At 39.1% G+C, this 24996-nt stretch overlaps 2 protein-coding genes and 1 long non-coding RNA gene across 3 annotated transcripts in view; 1 reads left to right on the top strand and 2 right to left on the bottom strand.

Moving 5' to 3' along the window:
• LOC123971410 (cytoplasmic FMR1-interacting protein 1 homolog) overlaps window positions 1-24996 on the bottom strand; it is a 1205200-nt gene that overhangs the window by 1016740 nt on the left and 163464 nt on the right. The window lies entirely within an intron of this gene.
• The window catches only part of scfd2 (sec1 family domain containing 2), a 128204-nt gene that overhangs the window by 55615 nt on the left and 47593 nt on the right, over window positions 1-24996 (bottom strand). The window lies entirely within an intron of this gene.
• The window catches only part of LOC123971466, a 31737-nt gene that overhangs the window by 5975 nt on the left and 766 nt on the right, over window positions 1-24996 (top strand). The window contains exons 2-3 of the long non-coding RNA XR_006825186.1: window positions 16861-16919; window positions 22300-22505. This is a non-coding gene — a long non-coding RNA (uncharacterized LOC123971466). The remainder of the gene's footprint in view (window positions 1-16860; window positions 16920-22299; window positions 22506-24996) is intronic.

Below are 24996 nucleotides of genomic sequence, written 5' to 3'. Positions count from 1 at the left end.
CTAATCATATTCAGTTATTCAAATATATACAGAGAAATACACAGTATGAGTTATGCATCTCTACGGGCATATCAGTCTACTTTATGTTTATCATTCAGAGCCCCGTTACACAGGATTCATATTGTCAAGTGAGTGGACAAAATCGCAGCAAGTCCCTGTGCAATATAACATTCTTTATTAGTGTCTGTTGCCATGTTTCCCAGATTTATTTTTATCTGTGTTTGCGTGTGTGTGTGTGTGTGTGCGCATTTCCCGTATCATGCCTTTTTACCCATCAATGTGGTTTGTACCTGACGGGAGGCTGTCAAGTTTATTATCATACTAAATTTGCAGACTGGATTGTATTTACAGTACAAGAAGTGTATCACAAAAACATAATTATAACATGCATGTATTGGTGGGCTTATGCGAGCAGATGAAAGATGTAGAGGACTCATGTGCTCATCTGGCTCCCAGTTAAGTGGAGTGTGGGACTCCAGCTGTATATGTAGCCAGGAGACTCAGCTGTTTACATGGAAGCACACAGTAAAGTACCCTCCATACACCCCACACATATGCATGTACACAGATGGGAAAACTGGCCTCCCATCTTGTTTGATGCTTTACCTTCAGTATCTAACAAAAGGCTGAGAATAAAACCACAGGAACATTCTTTAATTGAAATGTGAGGGATAACATTCTCAGGTTAAGTCGTCTGGTCCAACTAATACCTTTTTTATTAGTGACACAAAGTGGATACCAAAGAAGGAGGCACTCTCTCTCTCCCTCTCAATTCAATTTAAATCTGCAGTAGTTGGGAACACTGTTGTCAAGTCATAAAGGTAAAAGATTAACTGTTTTAAATGAAATTTCTTTCCACCCTGTAGTTTGCAGAGTGTGTGTGTGTGTGTGTGTGTGTGTGTGTTTGTTTCTTCTCTTCCTGTCTTTTGGATGTGTAAAGTTAAGCCTGATTCTCTCTCCATAGTTACTGATTCTATGGTAACAGAGTGTTTACCTTGTGTGGAGGTGTTATACCAAGCTCATGGGATGTGAGCACTGATTCAAACCGTGCCAGACACACACACACACGTTCTCCTTTATCAGAAACATTTCAGTTAAATGTCAAGTCACTCCCGTGCTAACATTCACTGGAAGACATTTACCTAAACAGGATCTGATGTAACCATGGAGTTAGTGGAGGGGGGAAAAACACCAAATCATAGTTTACACCATGATCATCTACACCAGTGGTTCTGACTGGGGAGGCCCAATGGGGAGGCATAGTGCCACTGCAAGGGGGCATGGATGTTGAGCAGATCTGAAGTTGCATGAATGTAATTCGTGTGGTGGCATAAACAAAAAAGGTCTCTGATGCAAGTAAGGCTATTTTGCTAACCTAAGTCTTTTTTCGGCTTTTAAAGGGGAGCGTCACAGACAAAGTTTGAAAACCACTGATCTACACCTTCATATGAGTTGTGAGCAGATCTACCTGAGAGAGCAAGATTAGTCACTGCCTCTCACATTTGGAATGGAATGTATCTCAGTGTGCATGTAGGATGTGGTAGTTTGATAAAAGCCTTGTGCAGAATACATGACTTTCAGCGTCGGCCGATGGCTGTGTCGTTCACACTACACAATTTGCCGTCTTGTGACGGGAGTCTTGAAGTCGTTGTGGCGTTCACACTATGTGACTGACTGGTGACAGGGGGTCACACGCTACACAAGCTGACGGCGGCTGTGTTCCCTGACGCTGGTCTTCAAACCACTTTTTGTCAAGAAAACACAGGTGAAATGGAAAATGACGTGAACCTGCAGATAGAACAGCTGTTGTTTGTTATTATAAAGATACCAATCATAAAGATAAAAAATACGGGTGAAATAATGGATTAGCACACGCAGGTAGCAGGGATTGTCTGAGCTACAGAGAGAGCTGAGGGGAGTAAAAAGTGTTTTGCAGTGAAAAAGCAGCTGCCTGCTCTCATTGACTGGATGTGGATGTCGAGTTGGCCGACTCGGCATGCTAGATATCTGGCTGACATCGGCGCTGTGTCAGAAATGTGTCGGGGAGCCGTTTTGATGCGTCGTTGACTAGTTCTGATTTAACGACTGGCGACCGCCGATCGACTGCTGATTTACCCCCCGATCACAGCCTGACAGTCGCCGAGCTCGCCGAGCGGCAAATCGGGCTAAAAATTGTGTAGTGTGAACTAGGCTTTAGGCTGCAATCACACAGGTTGCTTTTTGGAGTATACCTACTCTTGTCAGTTATTTTCCAAGTACACATCTCGCCCAGACTGTTTTCCTTGTGTTTTGGATGTAACACATTTTGGGTAAAGTAAAACAGCTTTAATATATGATAACATGTTCCACACATGAAACTGGGTAGATCAGATAGCTACAGGATATCAAAAAAGTGTAAATACATCCAAGATGGATTGAAATCCAATTGCTCAAACCAGAGGACACTTGACACACATTAAATCCAGATGTTAACAAGGTGTAAATATATCTACTCTTTCAAAGATGCATCTGTATTATTTACTCATCCCATCAGTAACTAGTCTGTGGAAAAAGCCTCTCGGACCACAGGGAAAAGACCCTCTGTCAGCAGAAGTTACACTGAAATTAAGGTGGCTCCAACAATTTTAACAGCACAAGCTGCACTTACCTTCGTATCCATTAAGGGGAGTCATCCATGTGTTTGTGTCAGTTTATGGATAGTTGTTACCAACCCCCTCAGTCCCCCAACTATGGAGTTTGGTGACAGACTCACACAGCCTAAAAAAACAGGTCATAAACTAAACAGCAGAGGCTGAGATATCTTGAGTTTTTAGTCTCTAGTAATGCAACCAATGGTCTCTTTTCATTGTTGGTCAATTTCCAAGTCTTTCAAACAGGCTTTCTGAGTAGTCTTTCTTCGATGATCTATTTGATGAGAAGTGTTTTCTGTCCTTCGAAGCCCTAGTTAGAGATCTTAATATTCCAAGATCACACTTTTTCAGATATCTCCACGCCCACAGTTTTGCCTACAAATATTTACCTACTTACCCCAAGCCGCCAAATAAAAACTTAGTATATGATCTATTAAATCTGAATCCATGGAACAGGGATTTGATCTCTAAGACGTATAATATCATACATAATATAGATCCTCCAACACACACTAAAATATGTGAAGCCTGGGAAAGGGACCTGGAAATTGTAATCCTGAAAGATGACTGGGCAAAATGCATCTCCAGCATACACGCTTCCTCTATATGTCTAAGGCATGGACTGATACAATTCAAGGTATTTCACAGAGAACATTACTCCAATGACAGGCTAGTTAAAATATACCCATCTGTCCTAGATGTGGAAACTCTGTGTCATTAGGTCACATGTTCTGGTCATGTCCCTCCCTACTTGATTTCTGGTCCTCCATATTTGACTGCCTTTCAGCTTTATGCAACACATTCCTCAAATCCAATCCACTCACTGCTATATTTGGAGTCACACCCTTGGAAATACATACCACAAGTACACAAAAGAGAGCAGTAGCATTCTGTAGTCTCATAACACGTAGGGTAATCTTAATGAATTGGAAATCTAATAAATGCCTACCCTTCAGGAGATGGATTCAGGAGATGCTATCTTTACTTCAGCTAGAAAAGATTAGAGTGTGGACTCCGTTCATTGAATATGTAGGCAACTTTTTGAGTAATGTTGCTGGGCAATCTTGCTGGTGGCAAGTCCGACAATGTTTTGAACAGATAGCAGTGGGGGAAGGGGATTACGGTAGTAATCTTTACTCATTACCATTGACGGCAATGTTGCCCTGCACGATTGCTCTAAAAGTTGCTCTGTGTATCATCAGCTTTACAGATCATGTTATCTAAGCACTCTCTAGTCAACTGTCTGACTAGCCCATTGCTATACCTTTTTTTTTTTTGTTTGTTTTTGTTTGTTTTTTTGCTCTTGGTCCCATGGGAGGGTAAATGGTGAGGGAGAAGGGAAGGGTACCAATATTGGACTATGTTTCGAGTTTGTATGCATGTATGTCTGTCTGTATGTATGTCTTTTTGAGCAATGTTGCTGGTCAATGTTGCTGGAGGCAAGTCCGACTATGTTTTGAACGGATAGTGGTGGGGCGGGGCAAGTGGTGGGGGAATGGGATTACGGTAGTAATCTTTACTCATTACCATTGACCGGAACATTGCTCTAAAAGTTGCTCTGTGTATCATCAGCTTTTAAGCTGAGAGCCTTGTAGCTCAGTTTGAGTTGTGGTATACCTATATAGATCATCAGGCTAAAGACTTTTGTTACATAAATCTCTTCTCTCTCTCTCAAACTTAATTGTCTTTCTTCACTTTGAACTCTCTAGTAAAGACCTTTCTTGTAAACACAAAAATGCCAAAGCCATTACCTAAAAACACTGAAAACTTTCCTGTTGCATAGCAACAAGGATGAAGAAATGCTCCTTGCATGGTTTTAGCTCCTTCTGTTACTAGACATTTACAGCAGCACCTTGAGAAAAGCCATGTGTCTGATCACAGCCAGAGGCCCATTGACACTTCCTGAAGGTGTCAAAAGTTATTCTGGGCACTAAAATGACTTAACAGCAAAACATAATGGCATGACAAGTGGAAATTGTCTTTTGCTTAATTTCATTTCTGTTTTGGTCGCTGAGTTCTAAGTGCTGTAGTGACATTGTTCTGCACTTTGTTTTACATGCTGAACAGCATAGGTGGTGATTGTTCTATTTTGAGTTTGACTTTCTTTCACCGGTGCACCTTTCTTTTAGTCTTGGTTACTAAAGGTTCTCAAGAGGAATTGTGAAGTTCGGTGTGGTGGCTCTGGCTGCCACCGTCTTGGCAGTGCTCACAGCTAATCCAAACATGGGCAAAGATGTGGACCAGGGGTGGAGCTAGCTGGCGGCTAGCTACATAGCTGGTCACCTGTGACCGCACCAACCTATCACTATAAGTAGCCACACACTGAATTATGCATAACTTTAATCCTTAATATCATTTAAACTGGTTAAAATATATAAAAAATCATCATTCCTTCATGACGACTGCTTTTTTTTGTACCAGGCTGTAAACATGTTTATTTATGCTGTAATGTTGGGCATTTTAACATGGGGTCTATGGAGATGACCTCAATTTTGGAGCCACCCTCAAGTGGTCATTTGAGGAACTGGCACTTTTTGCTTTGGATTAATATTTTAGCCCTGAAGGTTGTCGCTTGGCTAAAAAAGCTGAAGAGCTTAAATGTCGTTCTAATGTTACTACACTGGAGTGTAAAAAATGAGGGCAACAGCAAAAATCCCAGTTTATGACACTTAAGCGACGGAGAGGCCAAGCAAAGTTCCCTGTCTGCAGTAGTGTTACAACTCCTGCTGAATGTAATTCTTAACATAAAGCTCTCTTCCATTTGTGTGTGTGCCCTCAGATAACTTTGTGAGGGAGAATCCATGTAGTTGGCAACAGCGTCCCTCTGTTCAGGAAAAATCCCCAACTGGCTGCCTGCTTTGTTACACCGTACGCCTTACAAGCCGAGCAGGGCTGAATGAAGTTTTGTGGTGTGGAAGTGTATCTCATGGCCAGGCTTACTTACTTTTTTATTTTTTTATTTTTTAATAAGCCTGTTAGCAACGGGTGTTGTCACAGACGACTGCCGGGGCTTAGTAGGAGAAATATTAGAGTTTTGTTGATTCGGCTGGTGGCTTTTAGTGCAAGTTGATTGGAATCACCCCCCTCATCCCCCTTTTTTTTGAGTAGTTCATGTAGGTTCTGCCTGCCACACAGCCAACAGTAAATACTGCACAGCCAGTCCCAAGAGCATCAAAGGCCTAGTTTCCATGACTTACTTATCTTATCTAAGTCTTTCCACCTAACCTATCATTTATGCATCTGTTTACATATCTATGTATCAATTTCTTTCTCTATCCATCTATCCTGCCATTTCTCTTCTCCATTAGTTTTCACACTCTATCCATTTATACCTCCCCCTGACTCTTTCTCTCTGCTGTTTTTCTTTGTCCATCTGTCTCAGCCTGTTCCAGATCTTTTTTTCCCTTCGGCAGTCTTTCCTTCTGTCTCTTCCTCTTTTACATGCTCTGCTTTTCCATTTCAGCTGTTAGCTTATGTTCTTATGCAGAGCAACTTAAGACATAAAATCAGCTTCAATTCTTACACCAGCAGCATTAACAGTGTCTAGTAGTAAGCAGTGCACGTCTGCAAGTCACAGCAGCATATCTGTGACTTGCTTTCTGTCTCCTCTGTCAAGATTTGCTCCACTCCCATTCCACTTTCTGCAGTACTCCTGGTGGATGTTTTAACTGCACTTACTGTAAAGCAGAAATGATTGCATGCTGTATTAACTATACTATACTATAGACTATAAAATTGAGCTAGACCAAAAAATCTTGCCAATATACTGTATTTATATGTAATTGCAGGTATATCAGTATATATTGTAATCTAATAAGTAACAAGAAATGACAGTACAGCAAAACGCAGTCAAGGTAATTTACGAGTGTCACCATTAAAAAAATTGTCCACCTAAGACCATTTGTAATCGCAGCAAAAGCACAATGACAAGTGAAGAACACACAGACTGTGTGGACGTCTCCAAGTGTACCTGTTATTTTTTAGTGAAAAATGGCTGGGTGAAGTTGAATATAAATCAGAGGGTCATTAATAAATACGCTCACCGGTCACATCACTGGTCTCATCGTTCTGAAACAGCTGTGCCAATCAAAAAGACGTTTCTCCAGGAAATCACATTGTTGTCTGGTTGGTGCAGAGCAGCATAATGTGAACACACAACACCTCAAATCTGCAGCCACAGGCAGATGGTGTGATTTTTAAAAAAAATTTTTTTTAACAGCTAATTATTATAGTAATGATAAAAATTAATAATAAAACAAAAAAATGGTTTGGTGAAGCAGTTTACATGATCACATCAATCTGACACCTTTTCAATTGTAATTCCATTATATTTCCCATTGCAAATGGTTACATCATATCTTAGACAGTACGTTTTTCTAAGTTGGAAGGAGGCAGTGATGCACAATAACTCCTTTAATCTGATGTGTCCTACATAAACAGGCAGAATACTGACTTATAACAGACCCATCTCACGTGAGGTGTGAGTGGTTATTTTATAGAGGCCTTTTCATACAGTATAAATTAGCTATGGACAAGATACTGTAAGAATCGCCCATATTAATGTAGATAATGCAGACTGATTTATAGACGTTACTGCTTACATGCCGTTCTAAAAACATCAACTGGCTGGGTGTCATTAAAAGAGTTGAATTGAAAGTTATTTTTTTTAATGGTTTATTTAAATTAAAATTTTCAGCATTATTCTGCTGTTGCTGCACATTTGTTTCAAGTACTTCACTCTTGTTGATTAAATCACCGAAACCGCAGCAGATTGAAGTTGTGACACAAACAGCCGTTGTTCTGAGATGTCTATTCTCAGTGCAATATCTCACGACACATTTTCCCCAAAAATGCTCACAACTCTTTGTGTTGCCTAATTTGAATGAACCTCCCACCTGTTCACACCTCCCCTCTCACCTGTGCACTGTGTGCTCTGTTCAGGGTGCAGGGTACAGATAAGTTGCATTGTGGGTAATGTAGGCACCGGGTTTTGACAAGAAATAAGGCTGTGTACAATAAAAAAAGATGATATCTCTAGTTCTGCTGCATTGATTTAGATTTTTTTAATTTTATAGAAGTGCAATGCTAAATTGGTGGAGACTCTTTTAGGTGGACCTCATCAATATTTGTTAATTTTATGTGTTCAAAATATTGTTTTTCAAACTGTATTAAACAGTATTTAACAAGCTTTATATCAACGTGATATCCACAGTGAGCTGGCCTAAACCCTAAACAAAGCGATGTTCCACACAGCTTGCAAAGTGGATTTAATTGGTTCAATCACCAAGTGAAATATTTATAAGACTTCTACCAAAATTTATCAGTACATACATAGTATATTCACACTGCTGTTATAATGTTTGCTGTCTTTCGATATATCAGCACTGACAGTTTATCAAGATGAAGATACCAGCTGAATGAGCATCACACATAGCCTAACACAAAGATCATTTTGTTTGCATTTGCATTTTTGCAGGCGGAGGAGAAGTGAAAGGGTAAAACCTAGGTTCAGTAAAAATGTATTTTCTTTTCGGTACTCTAGTGGGAAAGTGCTTTCTACAACCTTTAACACTCTTGTCTCACCCCCACCAGGCAGCTTCATTGTCAATTGGACCTATTTTGTGTGACGTTTATTTGAACAAGGCTTTAATCACCCACAAGGTTATTGGCTTTCCATAGAATGTTTGTAACATGATATTACTGAATAGTTTGTGCAGGTTAAAGAGGTGGCATTGTGCTTTTTGGCTTTTTCCCTGTCCTTTTATTGAGGTATAAACCTTTTTTGTGCATGTAATGGGTTTGCAAAGTGAAAAAGCCCAAAGTCCACCCCAAAGGGAGTTCCAATCTCCCACAGAAAACTCTGCTCTGAACTGCCTGAAAACAGCTCGTTTGTGATCCAGCCTTTACTTCCGCTTTCTTGTGATGTCACAAGAAAATACGTGTCATAATGCTCGTCCGAGCGACTAGTCCAACACGCCCTCAAAAACACCGGTGGAAAAACCGTGAGATGCAGTACACAGTGACAACACGTCCGCCTGCTGCCTCTCCTCTCCCTTCCAAACACTAGCTACCCTCCAGGCAGTCAATGGACATGAAGTTGTTACTGTGATGTAGAGACAGAGCTCAGTTAAAACTTTATGGATGAAAGACACATTTGTTACAGATTAATAACTCACCACTCTGAAACTCTTGCTCCAGTCCAAATTGCCAAGCTGTTCGGCAACATGTAGCCTACAGCTGAATCGAAGCTGTTTACCGTCTTTTCGCTGACCTGCCTTTCTCTGCTTCTGATTGGCTAGTAGTCCTTAACTAGGAACTGTGCATGTGCAACACCCAACAAAGATCATGTAGAGGCAAGATGCATCACTCCATAGCTAAAACGAAGTGTTCAACATAGGGTGAAAAGAGGAGCTGCAGCAATGTGCAGTATGACAAAAAATATGGTGTTTTTTTTTGAAAATGAAACCATGTAAACCTGTTCTGGTACAACCTCTAAATAGGATTTTGAACCTGAAAATGAGCATAATACCACCTCTTTAAGCCTCTTTGAAAGCTTTAAACCGTCAAAACTAATTTGCTTCAATAACAACCACATAATGTCCAATTTTCGATTATTTATTTGGTCCATAAAATGTCTAAAAATGTGAAAAATGTTGATCAGTGTTTCCCAAACCCAAGATTATGACCTCAAATGTCTTGTTTTGTCCACAACCCAAAGATATTCAGTTTCTTGTCACAGAGGAGCGAAGAAACCAGAACATATTCACATTTGAGACGCTGGAATCAGAGAAGTTTACCTCAAACAGATTAATTAATTATCAAAATAGTTGACGATTAATTTAATAGTTGACAACTAATAAATTATTCAATTAACTGTTGCAGCCCTATTGGTTACATTGAACGTCTCATAACAGAAAGATCCTGTTTCCATCCCAGACTGATGAGTATTTATGTAAATATAAAGTTACACAAAGACAACAAGCTGAACAAAGATAAGCAAACATAAAATGAAAGCCATTACGTAGAGTCACATTGCTTTTGATGAGAGTGGCAACAAAGCTACATTATAAAGTGTCTCTCCGTGGAGTGCCACGGCCTCCGCTCTTAGCTGCTATTCATGATTTTTCTTTAAAAAACAGAATGTGGTGTAGGTGGTTGTGTAGCTAAAAGCCATTGTGTAGGTTTCACCAACAGGAGCCTTTGCTGCCGTAAATTCCTATAGACAGTTAATGCTTAGATAGACATGCGTGTTATTGTTTTCAGTCACTAAAGGCGTAGGCTTGAACACTTCTTCAAATCATTTAATCCACGGTACTAATCGCCTTTTTTCCCACCACACCCAGAGGGGCTGCTGGGAGGATTACCAGTCACACATCACACTTTGTTTGCTGTGATAGTTTTTCTCTTGTATTTTCTTAATTAACAAATTAATTACTATGCCTTATGGTACAGTATACAGTAACCATGGAAGTATGCAAATACATTACATGGCCACTGTCAATTTCTTTTACCAACTTCTACTTCTGTAGATGTTTTAAATTTTTGTAGTGCTGCAAATAACTGTTCAATAATGAATATGTAACTATGTCATCACTGTTTAATCAACAAAATAAGGGTAGATTAATCAGTTAATCGTTTGGTGAATTGTTCATCAGGAAGTAGTGAAAAATGTCACAATTTCCCAAAGGTGATTTGTTAGTTTTGTTTGACCAGTAGTCCCAAATCCAGATATATTCAAATTACAATTGAATATCTTTTTAATTAATTTTTAGACCATGTTAAATTATGGTATGACTTAAAAAATACAGTGATTGACACTCAAAAGGTGGATGTATAAGGTTTATAATGTTGTCCTTTAAAGTGAAAAGGGTGTGCATAAAGATTGAGGAAGCTGTGTATTTATCCAGATTGTGCAACTTTTTCAGCCATCTGTAAGCAGAGAGAGTGAGAGAGGATAAGCATGTGTATTTCACTTTACACATAATCTTCCATAATTTCAATGTAGCACATTCACATCCAGTTCATCCCTTTACAGCACTCTTTAATTCTAACCAAAGCCACGTGAAACCATTTAACCACCATCGGTATAAATCATGCCGTCTAGGATCCAGTGAGCTGCTGTTGAATGCATCTAATACTACAGGAATGTCTACAACGAGGACCTGCAACATTGAGATTTCATTTAACTAACGTTATGACTACAACCAGAGCCGTTACGTCTCTGACTACAGAGTTTCACATCTACAATGTCACAAAAAGAGGAGCTACAGGAAGCCGTGTTTAGATTCTTGTTCAGCTCATTTTATTTACATGTCCACTCTGGTTTATTCATGTCAGACACACCGACTAACTGCAGACAGGCGGCCCGCAGATATATTTAGAATAAGTCAGAAACTATAGTTTAACGGCTCATTAACGTTAGCGCTCCTCCACTGATAAACACGGCATTAGCTTTGTGGCTAATTTAGCAACGTGCAGCGTTAGCTGCTGTAACGTTACGTGATTTTAGAGAATATTTAGAAGTGATGAACTAGGGACAAATGTGGACCGTTCGCTAGAACTGCCACACTGTTTGAAATAAATCTACAGTTACGTCTATCAGCAGCTTTCAACACCCAGCTACCGTAACATTAAACTGCTGTGAGCTGGTAGGAAGCCGGGAGATGTCAGTGAAAAACGGGAGGGTTAGCAAGTCATGAATGTTTTCAGAAGAGGAGAAGTGACTGGGTCTGTTAAATTATGTATTTATATAACTGTTGTGGGCCAACGATCGGCCCAAAGAGCATGGCCAGCGGCCCATCGGGTAATTTTCTATACTAACACATTGCCAGGCCAATCACATCTCTTACTAGCCCCCACCCCATCTGCTCTCAGTTTCTTGCGTTATGCAAAAAAGAAAGACGGATGCCGCGAAATGTGCGAAAACAACAGATATGTTTGCTACCAGAGCTGCAGTCAGCTGCAGTACCCGACATAGTGCAGGCACAGGCACTTGAAGGAGTAAAGGAGAGCCGTGGCCACTGCCAGACAGAGGAGGAGGCATGAGACAGCGGAGCAAAGTGACAGAAATGAGGGCGAGAGAGCAGGAGAGTGGAGGTAAGCGGTAAGCATGGAGTAGCTCAACCTGTAGGGAGGGAGCAGGGAGGTGGGGTCATTTACACTGGGGACATGTAGGCTACCCACCACTATTTAAAGCATTTGTTAAAAATGTTCTGAAAAATAGCTTGCACCAAGAAATGTTAATTAACAAATAAAAATGCTATGAAAAAGGTTTATTTGCACAATAAGCCTGCAATGCATTGTAAATATAGAAGAAAACTGTGTTGTCCAAAAAGAATTACCTAGGCTAAAAACAATAAGTTACTGATTACTGCATAATATTCTATTATATTTTTATATTGTGAATAGTCATCTGCCACCTGAATTTTGTGCTTCCCTGGTGCAGAAAATGTCCCCAGAATGTAAGAAATTAAGTGTTTAATGCTCAAAATCTTCTGGGAAGGATCCCCAGACCCCCCTATCAACTATTAATTTTTTTTTCTAAATAATAGGTCTATTAAAATATATTCTTGTCTTGTTTTCATGGCCCCAATCTTGTGCAATGTTGCATCTCATGGGCTAAGTGTTTTGTCACACCCCTGATCTGAGCCCTTAAATGGAAGGATGGTGTATTGGCCAAAAATGCCAGGGTTGATTTATTTTTAATTTTTTTTTGTCCCAGTCCAGCCCTGGTTTCAGTCCTCATGTGAGCTGTGTGTTTGCATATTTTGAACCAATTATAGGGGGCAAAAAAACCCACCTTCTGATATATGGCAGACAGCAGGAAATCCAAGCATAAAGAATCAGTTAGGGGCTAAGTGCCATATTGAGCTATCTTGTTATGTGTTCTTAGCCAGGATGAACACGTATATATTACATAACATAAGTTAAATTAAGGGAAAGGGTGCAGACGAATGCATGTAAATGCTAATCTAAGGTTACATGGACTGAAATCTGATTTATTTTGACACCCTGCTGTTAAAATCACACTGGATCACACAGTTCAATAAACATACTTGCTGAGTTCATGTTTTATTTACAAGCCCTGGTTTAAAACTAGGCAGCAGAAACAACCAAACCAACTTTAAAATGATGCTGCAAAGCCAAATATTCTACTGAAATTTGAACCAAAACAAGGAACTATACTAACTATTACTACTACTGATTAAAAGACCAATATAAGTTCTGGTCCAGGAAAGCATTCAGTACTCTGTGATACCCCCTGTTCATGGCCATCAAAGTAGCCTCTTCCTCTGCTATTCTAAAACCAGGCAGCCAAACTGAGATAGAGAGCTGCTGGATTCCTCTGGGCGGGCGACTCGCTTCTCATGAAATTGATGAAAAATTCATCTTGCCAGGTTTTGCTTTATCTTGGGCTCCCTGCAAAGCGTCATTAAATCTGCTCTAAAACCTCTACCTCGATTTGGTTCAGAGCTGAGAAGCTACTGAAGCTGGCCTCTGCGATGCATTTACATATACATTGATTCTCTCATACATTTAAATCAACATTTTCAATAATGTGTATGCATTTTGCAGTTTACAGTTCATGGAGAATCATTAAGATATTGTCAACATGACAAACAGGTTGGTTTAGATGGGTTAAAGGTCAGGGCATCCTGACAAATACACTTATGTGCCTTTTTAAAATGATGAGGGCCAGCAGAGAGAGTGGGAAGGACAGCATTAACGTGGGTGGAAACGAGCATAAAGTGAGCTTTTCGTTCATGGAGAGAGGGATTAGACACCTCAGTAGAAACCTCTCTCCTTGCTGCTTTTCTCTCTTTTCACCTCTCAAAATGTTTCTCCTCTCTTATCCCGCTGTCTTTGATCTGTCCTTTCTTTCTCATTCCTCTATCTTATATTCCTCCATCCTCCACTGCTTCTTTTATTCTTTGTGTTTCCTCTTGACTGAGTAAACCTAGTAGTTTCAAGTTCATTCATTAGTCTTTCAGATATTGGATTCGGACAAACATTTCTCAAAGGCAGAAAAAACTTTCTTCTGTATTGAGTAAAACCTGTTGATTTTATTTCAGTTTCTTTGGTAAAGTCAGTTATTCATTCATTTATTTATTCTAAATTATCTTCAGTATTCAATATTTTCAGATTTGCTTCAGTGGCAGCCTTCTCTTTCCTCTCTCACTCTGAGTTGATCAACTCCAGTTGTTCTGATCTGACAACAGTGTCTCCTGTGAATTTGGTTAATGTTAAAATGATTTTCAGACGTTTCAGAGAAAAGATATTGTCGTTGTGCTTACGCTTTGGTTGCTTCTGACAACTAGCCCTTAGTTGAATTTTTGGATGATCTGATTCAAGTGATTTTTCAAGCAGAAAGGGGGAAAAAATCACAATTTCCAGCTTCTCCAGTTGCGCAGATGAGACTTCATATTGGGACGAAACTGATAATCTTGTGTGGTGGTGCACAGAGAACAACAGCAAAACTAAGGAGCTGATCATTGTTTTTTCATGAAACAGGAGATAAAGACACACACTCCTGTCTACATCGGTGGAGCTGAGGTGAAGCAGGTGAACAGTTTAAGGTTGCTGGGAATCAGCATCACAGAGAACCTGACATGGTCATCTCTCATCTCTGGTGAGAGATGAGAGATGGTGAAGAAAGCTCGCTGGTGAAGAAAGCTCAAAAAGCCCAAAGGACAGACATACTAAAGGACAGTACCCACCCCAGCAACCGCCTGTTCACCCTGCTGCCTTCTGGGAAGAGAAGTTTCAGCTGTCGCACCACCAGACTGCAGAGCAGCTTTTCCCCCCAAGCTATCAGGCTCTTAAACTCAAATTCACCCTCCGCACTGCTCCATTGATTATTGAATACTGTTTATTTCTGCTTACCATTTTTAAAATTGCTTCTGTATTAATGTATATTGTCGGCTATGTAGAGAATGGAGTCGCAAAGCTCAATTTCATTATATAACCTGTTATATTGTGCCAATAAATGTACCTACAAGATGTGCTGCTTGTCTTCTATGATAGGGAATGGAAAATGTTTAGGTCCTGGGAAATTTTTCTGACAAAACAAGCAACCTGAAGATGGGCTCTACAAAATTGTGACTTTTCTCTGACATTTCGATAATTATTCAAGAAAGTGACCAGCAGTTGCAACCCTAATATGCATTTATATTAACAGATGGTTCAGACTGAGCTGATCTTTGGAAATGTCACCATAATGCGGATTTAAAGACTAGGAAGAAGTGGTGAACAGTAATTTGTCATTGATCTGTTTCTCTGTCCTTTAATTCTTCTCTATTGAATCTGATATTATACCAAAAGATGTCATCTCATTTTGTGACAAATTACTACAATGTTTAGGCTTGAGGGCTTATTGAGCCGTTGTTGAGATCTTGTTTACCATCGTTACAGGTTGTATCTTTATGGGTACAAAAGAAATTTAAACACACCTTCACCACAAGTTCAGGGGCTTCTTTGAAACGCACACAAAAGCCATTGAAAAGATTATAGGCTCAATTTTACACCTCACGCCGAAATGCACAATTGTGACTGACGACAGCTGGTGTGGAAGAACTAACCTAGAAGCTAGAAACCGCTGGCATAGGTTGACCTATAAAGCAGACTTTTGTTTCTGGGAATTTGTGTGAAGATTCTGGCAGAAAAAGCGTATCACAAACTTCATCTGTTGGCTTAATGTAACAACTATCAGACTGCCCTTAAGCGAGGCACTCATGCTGCACCTGTTCTAGCTCTGTAACAACCAGTACAAACCTGTGGTTGTACCAGGCAGGTCAAGTGCAGAATTGTAGAAGTTTGAGGAAGACTGACTGGAAAATAAAACACACTTTTAGTCAAATAATCCTACTTTAATACATGTTTAAATAAAGACAATTAAGCATGACTACTTTAAAAGATAAGCTCCTCTCTTCCTAAACAGCCGTAATAACTAGGTGAAGCATAAGCCTGAAGCACGCTCATATTAATACAAATCTCATGCTTTGAATAATGGGCAGGGATCATAGGTCTGTTTTGTGATAAATTAAAACAATTCTTGTCAACAATTCATCTGGATATAGTCTTCCTTCAGAGAAAAAGAAACACTGCATTGCAGAAGGAGGAAAAGTCGTGCATCTTATTTTGGGAAACCAAGTGCCTCTGAGAAGACTTGCTGTCTCTGTCATCATTATATGATGAATTGCAACTAGCTCTGCTCTAGGTGTAGATATGAAAGAGAACAGAGATGTACAGTATTTTATAGGAGATTTGTTTGGGTCTTTTTCTAATTTGAAATAAAATAATGTTTTGTATCATTGAGCTGATCCATAATTGATCATAATTCACTCAAATTATTATTTAAACTGCTACATATATTCAGCAAATTCTCAAAAATCTAAACATTACTGCCTCTCTTACTGGTAAGAGCAACAGATTTTTAACCCATTGTTGTGTTGTTTGGAACTTGTTTATATCCAAAATTTGTATGAATGCAGTTTTGTAACATTTTTTTTCTATTAAAGAGGGGTATTATGCAGTACCTAGTTGTCATTAACATTTTAACTATTAATGTTTCATGAATATCTGTAACTGTCACACTAACAGGCAAAATTAATAAGGACTTTTGCATCTAGAATATCAGTTTCCTGAGTTATACTGTGAGTACTTCTGAGATCCAAAAATAGCCAGAATATTAACAACATCAACAGGATCCTAACATGGTGTCAGTCCATAAATAAAATAAGAGCTCCTGATCCTGTCATTCAGACTTGCCCCAGTCTAAGCCCAGAGGGAAGAGATGGGGATGAAGGGACACTGCAGTGTCAGAGTTTGGCTCTGGATTTCATGACACCATCATGTCAAAGATGTCAACTTGCTGCTTCAGCTTGACAGCAACAATTTCTCACATTAACTATATACTGTGGTTTCCTGCTGTTGGCTGAGGAAACTTTCCATATCAAAATTTGCTTTGCTTTAGGGGAGAACACATCATTATTGAATAGCTGTCATGTATTTACCAGAGTGAGAAAAGTTTCGTGTCCATTTTCAAGCTAATAATTCACAGGATTGATTTTTGGTGACACCCTAGTGGTAAAAGTTGGTATACAATGTGAGTAAACCAAGGCAGCAACACAGCATCTGTTTGCGACTTGCTAAATTGTATACAATTACCATTGGATTTAGAAAAACAACAATATTTCTTCATGTTGTGTTTGTTTTCTATGTGTCGTTGCAGATCTTATTGTCAAACTGGCAAAGGACAAGTTTGGAGCCATTCACACGGAATACCAAAAGGTATGTCAGTGTGTGTTAAATGATGATTTTCTATACCTTATTACATTATGGGTATTTTTCTGATTGGATGCAGCAATTTTTGATAACAATTTATGATGACAATTTAAGACTTGTACCTTTTGAGATCCTCTGTAGTCCCTGACTTCTCTGCAGCAAGACGGTAAAAGCTTTTACATGCCAAGGCAAGTCCATGTTTTTACTAAAATAATGGTGATTGCTTCTGGCACAACGTGAATTTAGAAAGGGATATACCATTTGAATTTTTATGAGGAACAACCTTGATAACCAATGACATTTTCTAGTTCTTTGACAGATCTACGGTGAGAGTTCACTCTGTACCTTCCTCTCAATTAGTGGGGAGAATTTGCTGTCCGTGTGTGTGCAGTGTTACAATATGCAGCTATGTGGATATGCATGCCAGTTTTGAATTCTATGATTTCTCTTTTTGTTGTTGTATTTCATCCACATATTTTTGTTTTGTGGCTTTGCTCCTTCTTTGACGCTGCAATGCCTTTGTCTTCTGCATGCCCTCTTCATCTGATCTGCTCTGGTCTCCCTCAGCCAGAGAACGTAGTGCTGACTCTTCAGGTAAAGTCTGCACGCTGGACTTACAGTGCAACCCATTCCCTGTCTCACCATGCTCCACTGTCCAGAGTCATCAGGGTTGCACAATTCTGCCTAAAATCACTTTATGTTACACTTTAGTTGATATATTACTACATTTTTGTTTATTTCAACCATCTTCATCACTGGAATATTAATGATTAGTTGTGCAGCCCTAGGACTCTCACCCAGCCACCCTATCCATCTGACAACCACCAGGTTAGCTTGGCTAAAATTGTAGCTCCTGTCTCTTTTGAGACATGTCATGAATTAGATCTATATTTTCATCTTCATGGAGGAGCAACAATGCTGACTGGATCACCAAGGAAGAGTTTTAGTGCTCTGGAATGAATTTCATACATTTAACAGGCCATGTGGAATATTCTTTTACACCAGTATCATGGCCATAACTCTAGTTTCCAACTTGGCTGCTGAGGACTTGCTAGCCCTGTTAGGGGATGAGCATGTAACACATTCCCGTCAAAGCCATATCAAACTGATGGAAAAAAACAAACAAACATCAATATGGGTTTGGCATACAACAAAGACTTTAGCTCTCAATTTGTGTTAATATTACTATCACACAGAACCTTATGATAAAGCAGGGATGTTGAATAAATATATATCAGGGAATAAACATAAATCTTCAGACAGAATAGCTTTGAAAACTGCTGATAGCCACCCAAACCACAGCAAGGATGAGCCACACATGAACACACTTGATCTTTTGAGTGCTGATGTTGCAGAATGGCAGAACTCTTTTTACTACTATAAATCTTCTCACACTGACCTGGACCAGTGACACACTTTATGCAGCGCTGCCACAGCTTTGTAAAAACATGTTTCCTCCCAAGAGCTTAAAATGCATCACTCAAGAAATAACACACGAAAAAAAAGCCCTCTCCGTGTATATCCCATTGCTTCCTTACAAGTAATAAGGAGTTAATCAGATTTTTGGTCACTCCTGAGAAATGCATGATTTACAATGACAATACATGAATATTTTCCAATGTCATTCATACTGGAGCTGCTACCTTGATGTTTTGTAAAATACATCACCAAATTTCTTTCTGACACAAGTTCAATTACCTAGCTGCCATATCAAAGTGAAAATGTCTTGTATGTCTTGTGTGTGTCATTGCCCAATGAATGCAAAGCAGACCAATCAACCAAAACAGTAAAGCAGCTGCAGACTGTGGACTGTTGAAGGATAGCTAATCAGTGAAAGGCCTGGTGTAATCTTGATTTGAATGAAAAGCCTCCATACAGTGGATTTAAATAGTCCAGCTGTGATCAAAGGCTTTCTGATTTTTGTGAGGTTGCAGAATTGCAGTCTTCACCTTTGATACTAAAGAGATATACGGTAATTGAGAATGATCATGTGTCTCTTGTGAGTGGTATTCATCCACGTCCAACCCAATGGACTATCAAGAAATAGGATCTGAGCCACAATAATGAATAAGAACCTCAAAAAACCCACAAAGAACCCTGACGTTAATTCATTCACTGTGGCTTCCCTAACTCAGGTATTTAGCTTGCAGTCCATGAGCAGTTTACAGCCTCTTGCTCGAGGAACCTTCAGCAGGCCTTGTGGCTGCTGCTTTGATTAAATCTGATTAAAGTAGGGCTGGGCAATAAAACAATAATGATGATAATTGTAATTTTTTATTGCGATAATACTTTCCTCAATAACAATATAATAAATGTTCAATATATCATCAATAAATATTTGGTTTAATTGAAATGAAAATGAATCATTTACAAATTAGCTCTTAATTTTTCTATTTAAAAAATGTATTTGGTTGAGGAAAAGGGACTGAAAATTACTAATCATATTTGTTGAAAAAGATTTCATCATAATAGTTTAGAATGTTAGGTCAGATTTGTTAATTGATCTACTGTTTGGCGTCAAGTGTTTGTCACATTCTGACCATAAAGAAAAGTTTAACCACATAATTAACCATCTTGTTTCTTCAATTTTCACTCAAAAAATCAGAAAGAAAGAAATAATGATATCTATCGTGATAATTATTGATATCGAATGATATGAAATATTTTTATTGTGATAACATTTTTGGCCATATCGTCCAGCCCTAATTAAAGTTACAGCGTTGTCTGTCTTCACCACTCAGACATGCTGCCAACTCATCATAAAGTTTGTTCTTATTGGAAGGTCACCTTCTTCTTTTGGGCACTTGCCAAGACAAAGCTATAGTCCAAAAATAGTCAGAGCTGGAGGCCCTTGAAGAGTGGTGGTGGAAAAAAATAAAACATTTTTGACCTTTTTTTTGTGAAGATACTCCCAGTAACAAGCAGAGCCCAGAAGCAGAATGACAATGCAAGCGTTCAGATTTGCACAATGTCCTCAACAACTGGGTTGACATTGGTGCTTTTAAATGACATAGGACATACATACACATGCCCAGTGTCTCTTCTTTTCTTTCTTTGCTTCTCTACATCTTCAAAACTCTCTGGTCTCTGCTTTTCTCTCAGTTTCCACTGACCCTGAAACCATCCATGTTTTTATTCCTTAAGGTCCGGTTTTGACACAGCCAGGAGCCTCTCTCATCCAAACACAAGCTTTTGGAGCTGTGCACAGATATTTCCGAATGAATCAGAGAAGAATACTATGTTCATGTTCAGAAGCCATTTCTTTTTACCCTGCATGTTAAAAAGCAAAAGCTGCAGGTCGCTGGAGAACGCAGGGTCATTGACTTATGAGGGTGATTAAGATTAGTACAAATCAGCTGGGAGAGCAGTTTGTCCATTCAGGAGCAGTGATAGCAGCCCTGCTTTGATCCTTTCATAACAAGAAGCTGTTGAACATTATTGTGACAAGTTACATATGGTGTGGGAATTACCAATCCCCTATTCAATTTCGCCAATTTCCAAAGCCTATGCGGAGTGTGGTTTAGATAGGGGCAGATTAGGTGGGAGCACTGTGATGCATGACAAGAGGAGGTGGAAGCTCTACTAAGATCCTGCCAACTGCAGCACTTTTAACTCTCTCAATATTTCTAATATTCAATCAAAGTCGAGGATTATTGAGGCTTTGTAATGACGGATGTGTAGATTTCACAGCTGACTGTTCAGAGACAAAGCACAATTCATACAGCACAATCAAACTGTCTGAATATAGAGTTTTCATATAATTATACGACTGTCAGCATTCCTCCGCTCACTCCTGCACTAACGGTCTCGGTCCACGCACTTTAATCATACTTGTCCTCGCCACAATTTACTCCCTCTCTGACCTCACTGCACTCTTATTAACTGTTTAACCCTAACAAGCCTCTAGTATTAACAAACTAACTATTCACTGCAGATTCTATCTGTATTTTTCAAGTGCGTGTGAAAACTGTACTTCTTCAAAAAATGACTTGAGCTTGACAACTATCCATTTTCTAGTACTACTATTTATCTACGCCTAGCTAAAACAAATGCAATCTAATACAAAAGTCGCACAATAAGTTTTCCCTTCATGATTATTATTATGTTGAATTTTAGGGAGATGTTGATTCAACTTCAGTCATTTTGGAAGCTGCAGTTTATGATTAATTGTATTATGTTATACTGAGAAGGGTTTCTAATATGTGGTCTACTCTTATTTATATAAATGAGATGGACACATTGTTCTTCACAAAAGGTAACTGTTGTTATATTAGACTGCATTACTTGGTGAACATTTCTCACTTTATAAAAAGGACTATGTAATTATTTCATTTCATTTGTAAAGCTGGAGTTGCAAGGTATTCACCCAACAATGCCCCTAAAATCCTATCGTGGACCAAGTGATAGAAATCTGCCACTGCCAAAGAGATAATTTCATCTGCATTTCGTGGTTTTTTAAGTGTAACTTATAATAAAATCGAACGGGTTGTGTGATGCCCCTTAGTTTTGCGATACTGAGACTTCTGCAATAAAATTATTAAAAAGGATGAACTGCACTGAAACAGGTGTCATTATCTCACCCCAGGGGCGGATTTGTTAGCTTGTTTCAAGAAGAATCTGTACTTTATGACTCATTACAAGTCTAAAGTACTTGTTAAGATGGAGATTTTCTGCCTTGTAGTTCATTCCTATTGAAGCAGGTTTTTCATCAGAAATTCTCTTTCCGTGGGAAAATGGCACCACAAGGCTACGTGGATGGCTCTGTTGCAATACTCCTTTGAGTATTTTCCCATCATCCTTCATGCATTGCTATCCTCTCAGTGCATATTGCAATTTGTTGGAAATTGATGTGGGGAAAAAATTATTTTAAGAAAAAGAGACATGGCATTTATGTTGTGAAATAATGTAGTTAAGGAGTTGATTATTGAACAGGCTTGTGGTATTTAAGAATAAGAAAGAAAGGATTATCCAGCAGTAAGTAGTGTTATGCAATGTGTTTATTGTTTATCCACAAATCCCTTTTGGACAAAGAGTAGAGAGAGAATTTCCACCGGGGGGGATCCTACCAGATATTTTTAGATTTGTTGCTCATTTTATCCTCTACCTCCTTGTGTGTGTCCTTCCTTCTTCTCCTGTACACCGCTATTAATCTATCCTTTCTTGTCTCCCTCACTCCCCAACTCACTCAATCCAATTCTATTTTCTCTCAACAAACCCTATTCCTTGTTGTTTTTTACCTACCCTTTCCCCTCCTCACCTCTGCTCCCCCACGCCCCTTTCTCTCTCCATCTCATTCTCATGTTCACTTCCTTGCTCCATTGTGTTTCGTAAATAATTTGCTCCCCGTTCTTCATCTCATTTTTCCTTTCATTCCCGCTGACTCTAGGCCATCTACTATGAGATAGGCTTCTTAGTATGTGCGGCAGTGGGCCTGCTGTTCGCTGTTCTGATGCCGATAGTCGGCCTCTTCTTCTGCATGTGCCGCTGCTGTGACAACTGCGGTGGCGAGATGCACCAACGCCAGAGGAAGAACGCAGACTGCCGGCGTGGCCTGCTGGGAACATTGCTCTTCTCCACCTCACTGGTCATCACGTGAGTATGACACATGTACATAGATGACACGCATAGGAAATAATAGGCGGATATCAGCTTGCAAGCAGACGTGTATTTTATGGTGCAAACTTGCAAACAGTGTACATGCATGCAAACATACACTGGTATTAAACGCAAGCTACACCTCTGTCTTTTACAGTGTTCTCAGTGTACTCATGCAAACATGTTAAAAGGCAAAAACACACTGTACACACCTCTGGTCATCTTTTGAGTCTGTTTCAAACACACGCAATCATTGGCCTTCCCCATCCCCCATGCTGTTGGCTATGTATAGTAAAGTCCTACTGTAGAGACTATGTGGCAGCACCCTTCATACTTGTGTTCAGTCTAAGCCCTGGTCATTATAATCCGCAGGGAATTCACACTGCAAGCTTTCGTTTACTATGGTGAGAATTCTTCATAATGTCAATGTAACATAAATAATAACAAATCAAAGATAAACAAATGACAAAATCCACAATATACCACAGAATTTATGACAGTTACTCTCTGTATGACATATATCAAATGGTCATATATATATATTTAAGAATACACTTTGTGTACAAGTGCTCCAATTTCATCTACACCTTTCTATTCTCCTTGGCTTTTTTGTATAATAATTATAATATATACTGCATCTGCCTTCAGGGTTTTTTATTACTGCTCCAGCTGTCATTTCCCCCATTTTAGATGAACATTTTAAGCATTTGGCAGATTTTGCAGCGAGTCTAGCACAATAATTAATTCCTAGTTTGCCAATGTTTTAAACTGTAGTAATTGTAATTAAATATTGTAATTTAAGGATTTCATACATAGCATCTCCAGCTATTTTCTGCCTGGACCTTGTAAAACTAAACTGCCATTAGTTGCAGCAAGCAATTTCAGACATTCTTGACATTGTGTGGTTAACCTTTACTGTGGATACTCAGATAATAGACCTTTTATGTACATTTTATACATGAAAACAGGCAGCTGCAGGACAGCAAGAAGACCATGAACTTTATTTTTTTAACATTTATACTACAGTTGTTTAGGGTAAATTAATAGAATATCTTAATATTGCAGAGCCACCTATCTGACAAATGAGAAACAGTAGTAAAGAGAGTGAAATTGCAGACGGTGGAAAATTAAGGGAAAATAGGTACGAGAAGGTTGATTTCCTAGACTGTCAATGTTTTGACCAGTAGTAGTTGTTTTCAAGCTATTTTCAAACCTGTTTTTTCAGGTTTGAGGTAACAAGGATGTTACCACAACGTAGCATCATAACTGTAGGAGAAGGTCATGATTTTGCTGAACTTTAACATTGCGTATTGGAGTTTTTAAAACCAAAGCTTTATGTAGACCACTTAAAATGATCCCCAAATATTGTTGAACTTTTCTCCAGACCTGGTTATATCATCACAAAGTCTTTTTTTTATCAAAAAATAGTTTTCTGCTAATTGAAAGGTAGCAACACAGCATCTCCAGAGCAGCTAGAATCCACTTTCTTTGTAATCCACTTGTATATTTCTGTCAAAAATAATGAATACCTTACTAAATTTGAATGTTGTAGCCCAAAATTCATTTTCTCTTGTAACTATCTCTCCACTGCAGCGGTGAAGTGCTGCTGTGGTAATTATATGCTAAAAAAGACAGTTACTTCAGAAAATACACACTTGATTTGTCTAACTCTGGCTGTGGAGGCCTCATTAACTTCAGATAAACTTTTGAATACATTTTTGCACAGAATGAGGACTATGGATTCTGTCCCCCATTGCTTACACTGAAGATCTCTTAATGGCCAGATTGTACTGGAGGAATGGTTACAGCAAGAAAAACCTGTTTCAGTGTTCATGTGGGCACCTGACTGTTGTTTTAAAACATATTTAAAATGTATGAACCTATCCTTTAAGACAAGACTTTAAGAAATCCTCACTGAAAATGTATCCCTTAATGTACGTTTTGCGATGTAGTACTTTTTTAATATTGGAAAGCCACTATCAGGCAAGTGAGAAATTGTAGTGAAGCAAGTAATGAGATTCTATTTCAAATTGCACATCATGATGGAAAATGATGGAAAATTGACAGAGTGGGCTGAAAACAGTTGGGAGTAAGGCTTTAAGTTTACCGTGTGTCTATTACAACAGCTGGCTGTCCTGCATCTCGTTGAAAGTCATCTCTCGGAAAATGGGCCGCGAGTAACTCAATCTACTCTCCTCTCTGTTTTATTGTCTCAGCGACACAAGAAGCAGTAGCCGCTGGGGATGTAGCCACAGTACAAAAGAGAGCTTGAGAGAGCTGCCTTTGTCTCTTGTGCTATACTGAAGGGATCCAGGAGTGTACTTAGTTTGATGTTCTTTGGCTTTCTGTCTTCGTTGGAACGAAGCCCGGTTATTAGAAATTCCACAGCAATATCCTAGGAGCCCAGACACAAGAGTCTGAGAGCATCTTCACAGCTCTTATTAAATCTCCCCAGCTACCAGGCAGGGATGCTGCAGAGGCTCTAATG

Source organism: Micropterus dolomieu, linkage group LG05 (genome assembly GCF_021292245.1).
Source record: "Micropterus dolomieu isolate WLL.071019.BEF.003 ecotype Adirondacks linkage group LG05, ASM2129224v1, whole genome shotgun sequence".
NCBI lineage: Eukaryota > Metazoa > Chordata > Actinopteri > Centrarchiformes > Centrarchidae > Micropterus > Micropterus dolomieu.
The sequence above is the reverse complement of the archived record's forward strand: the minus strand, read 5'-3'. Positions and strand labels throughout refer to the sequence as shown.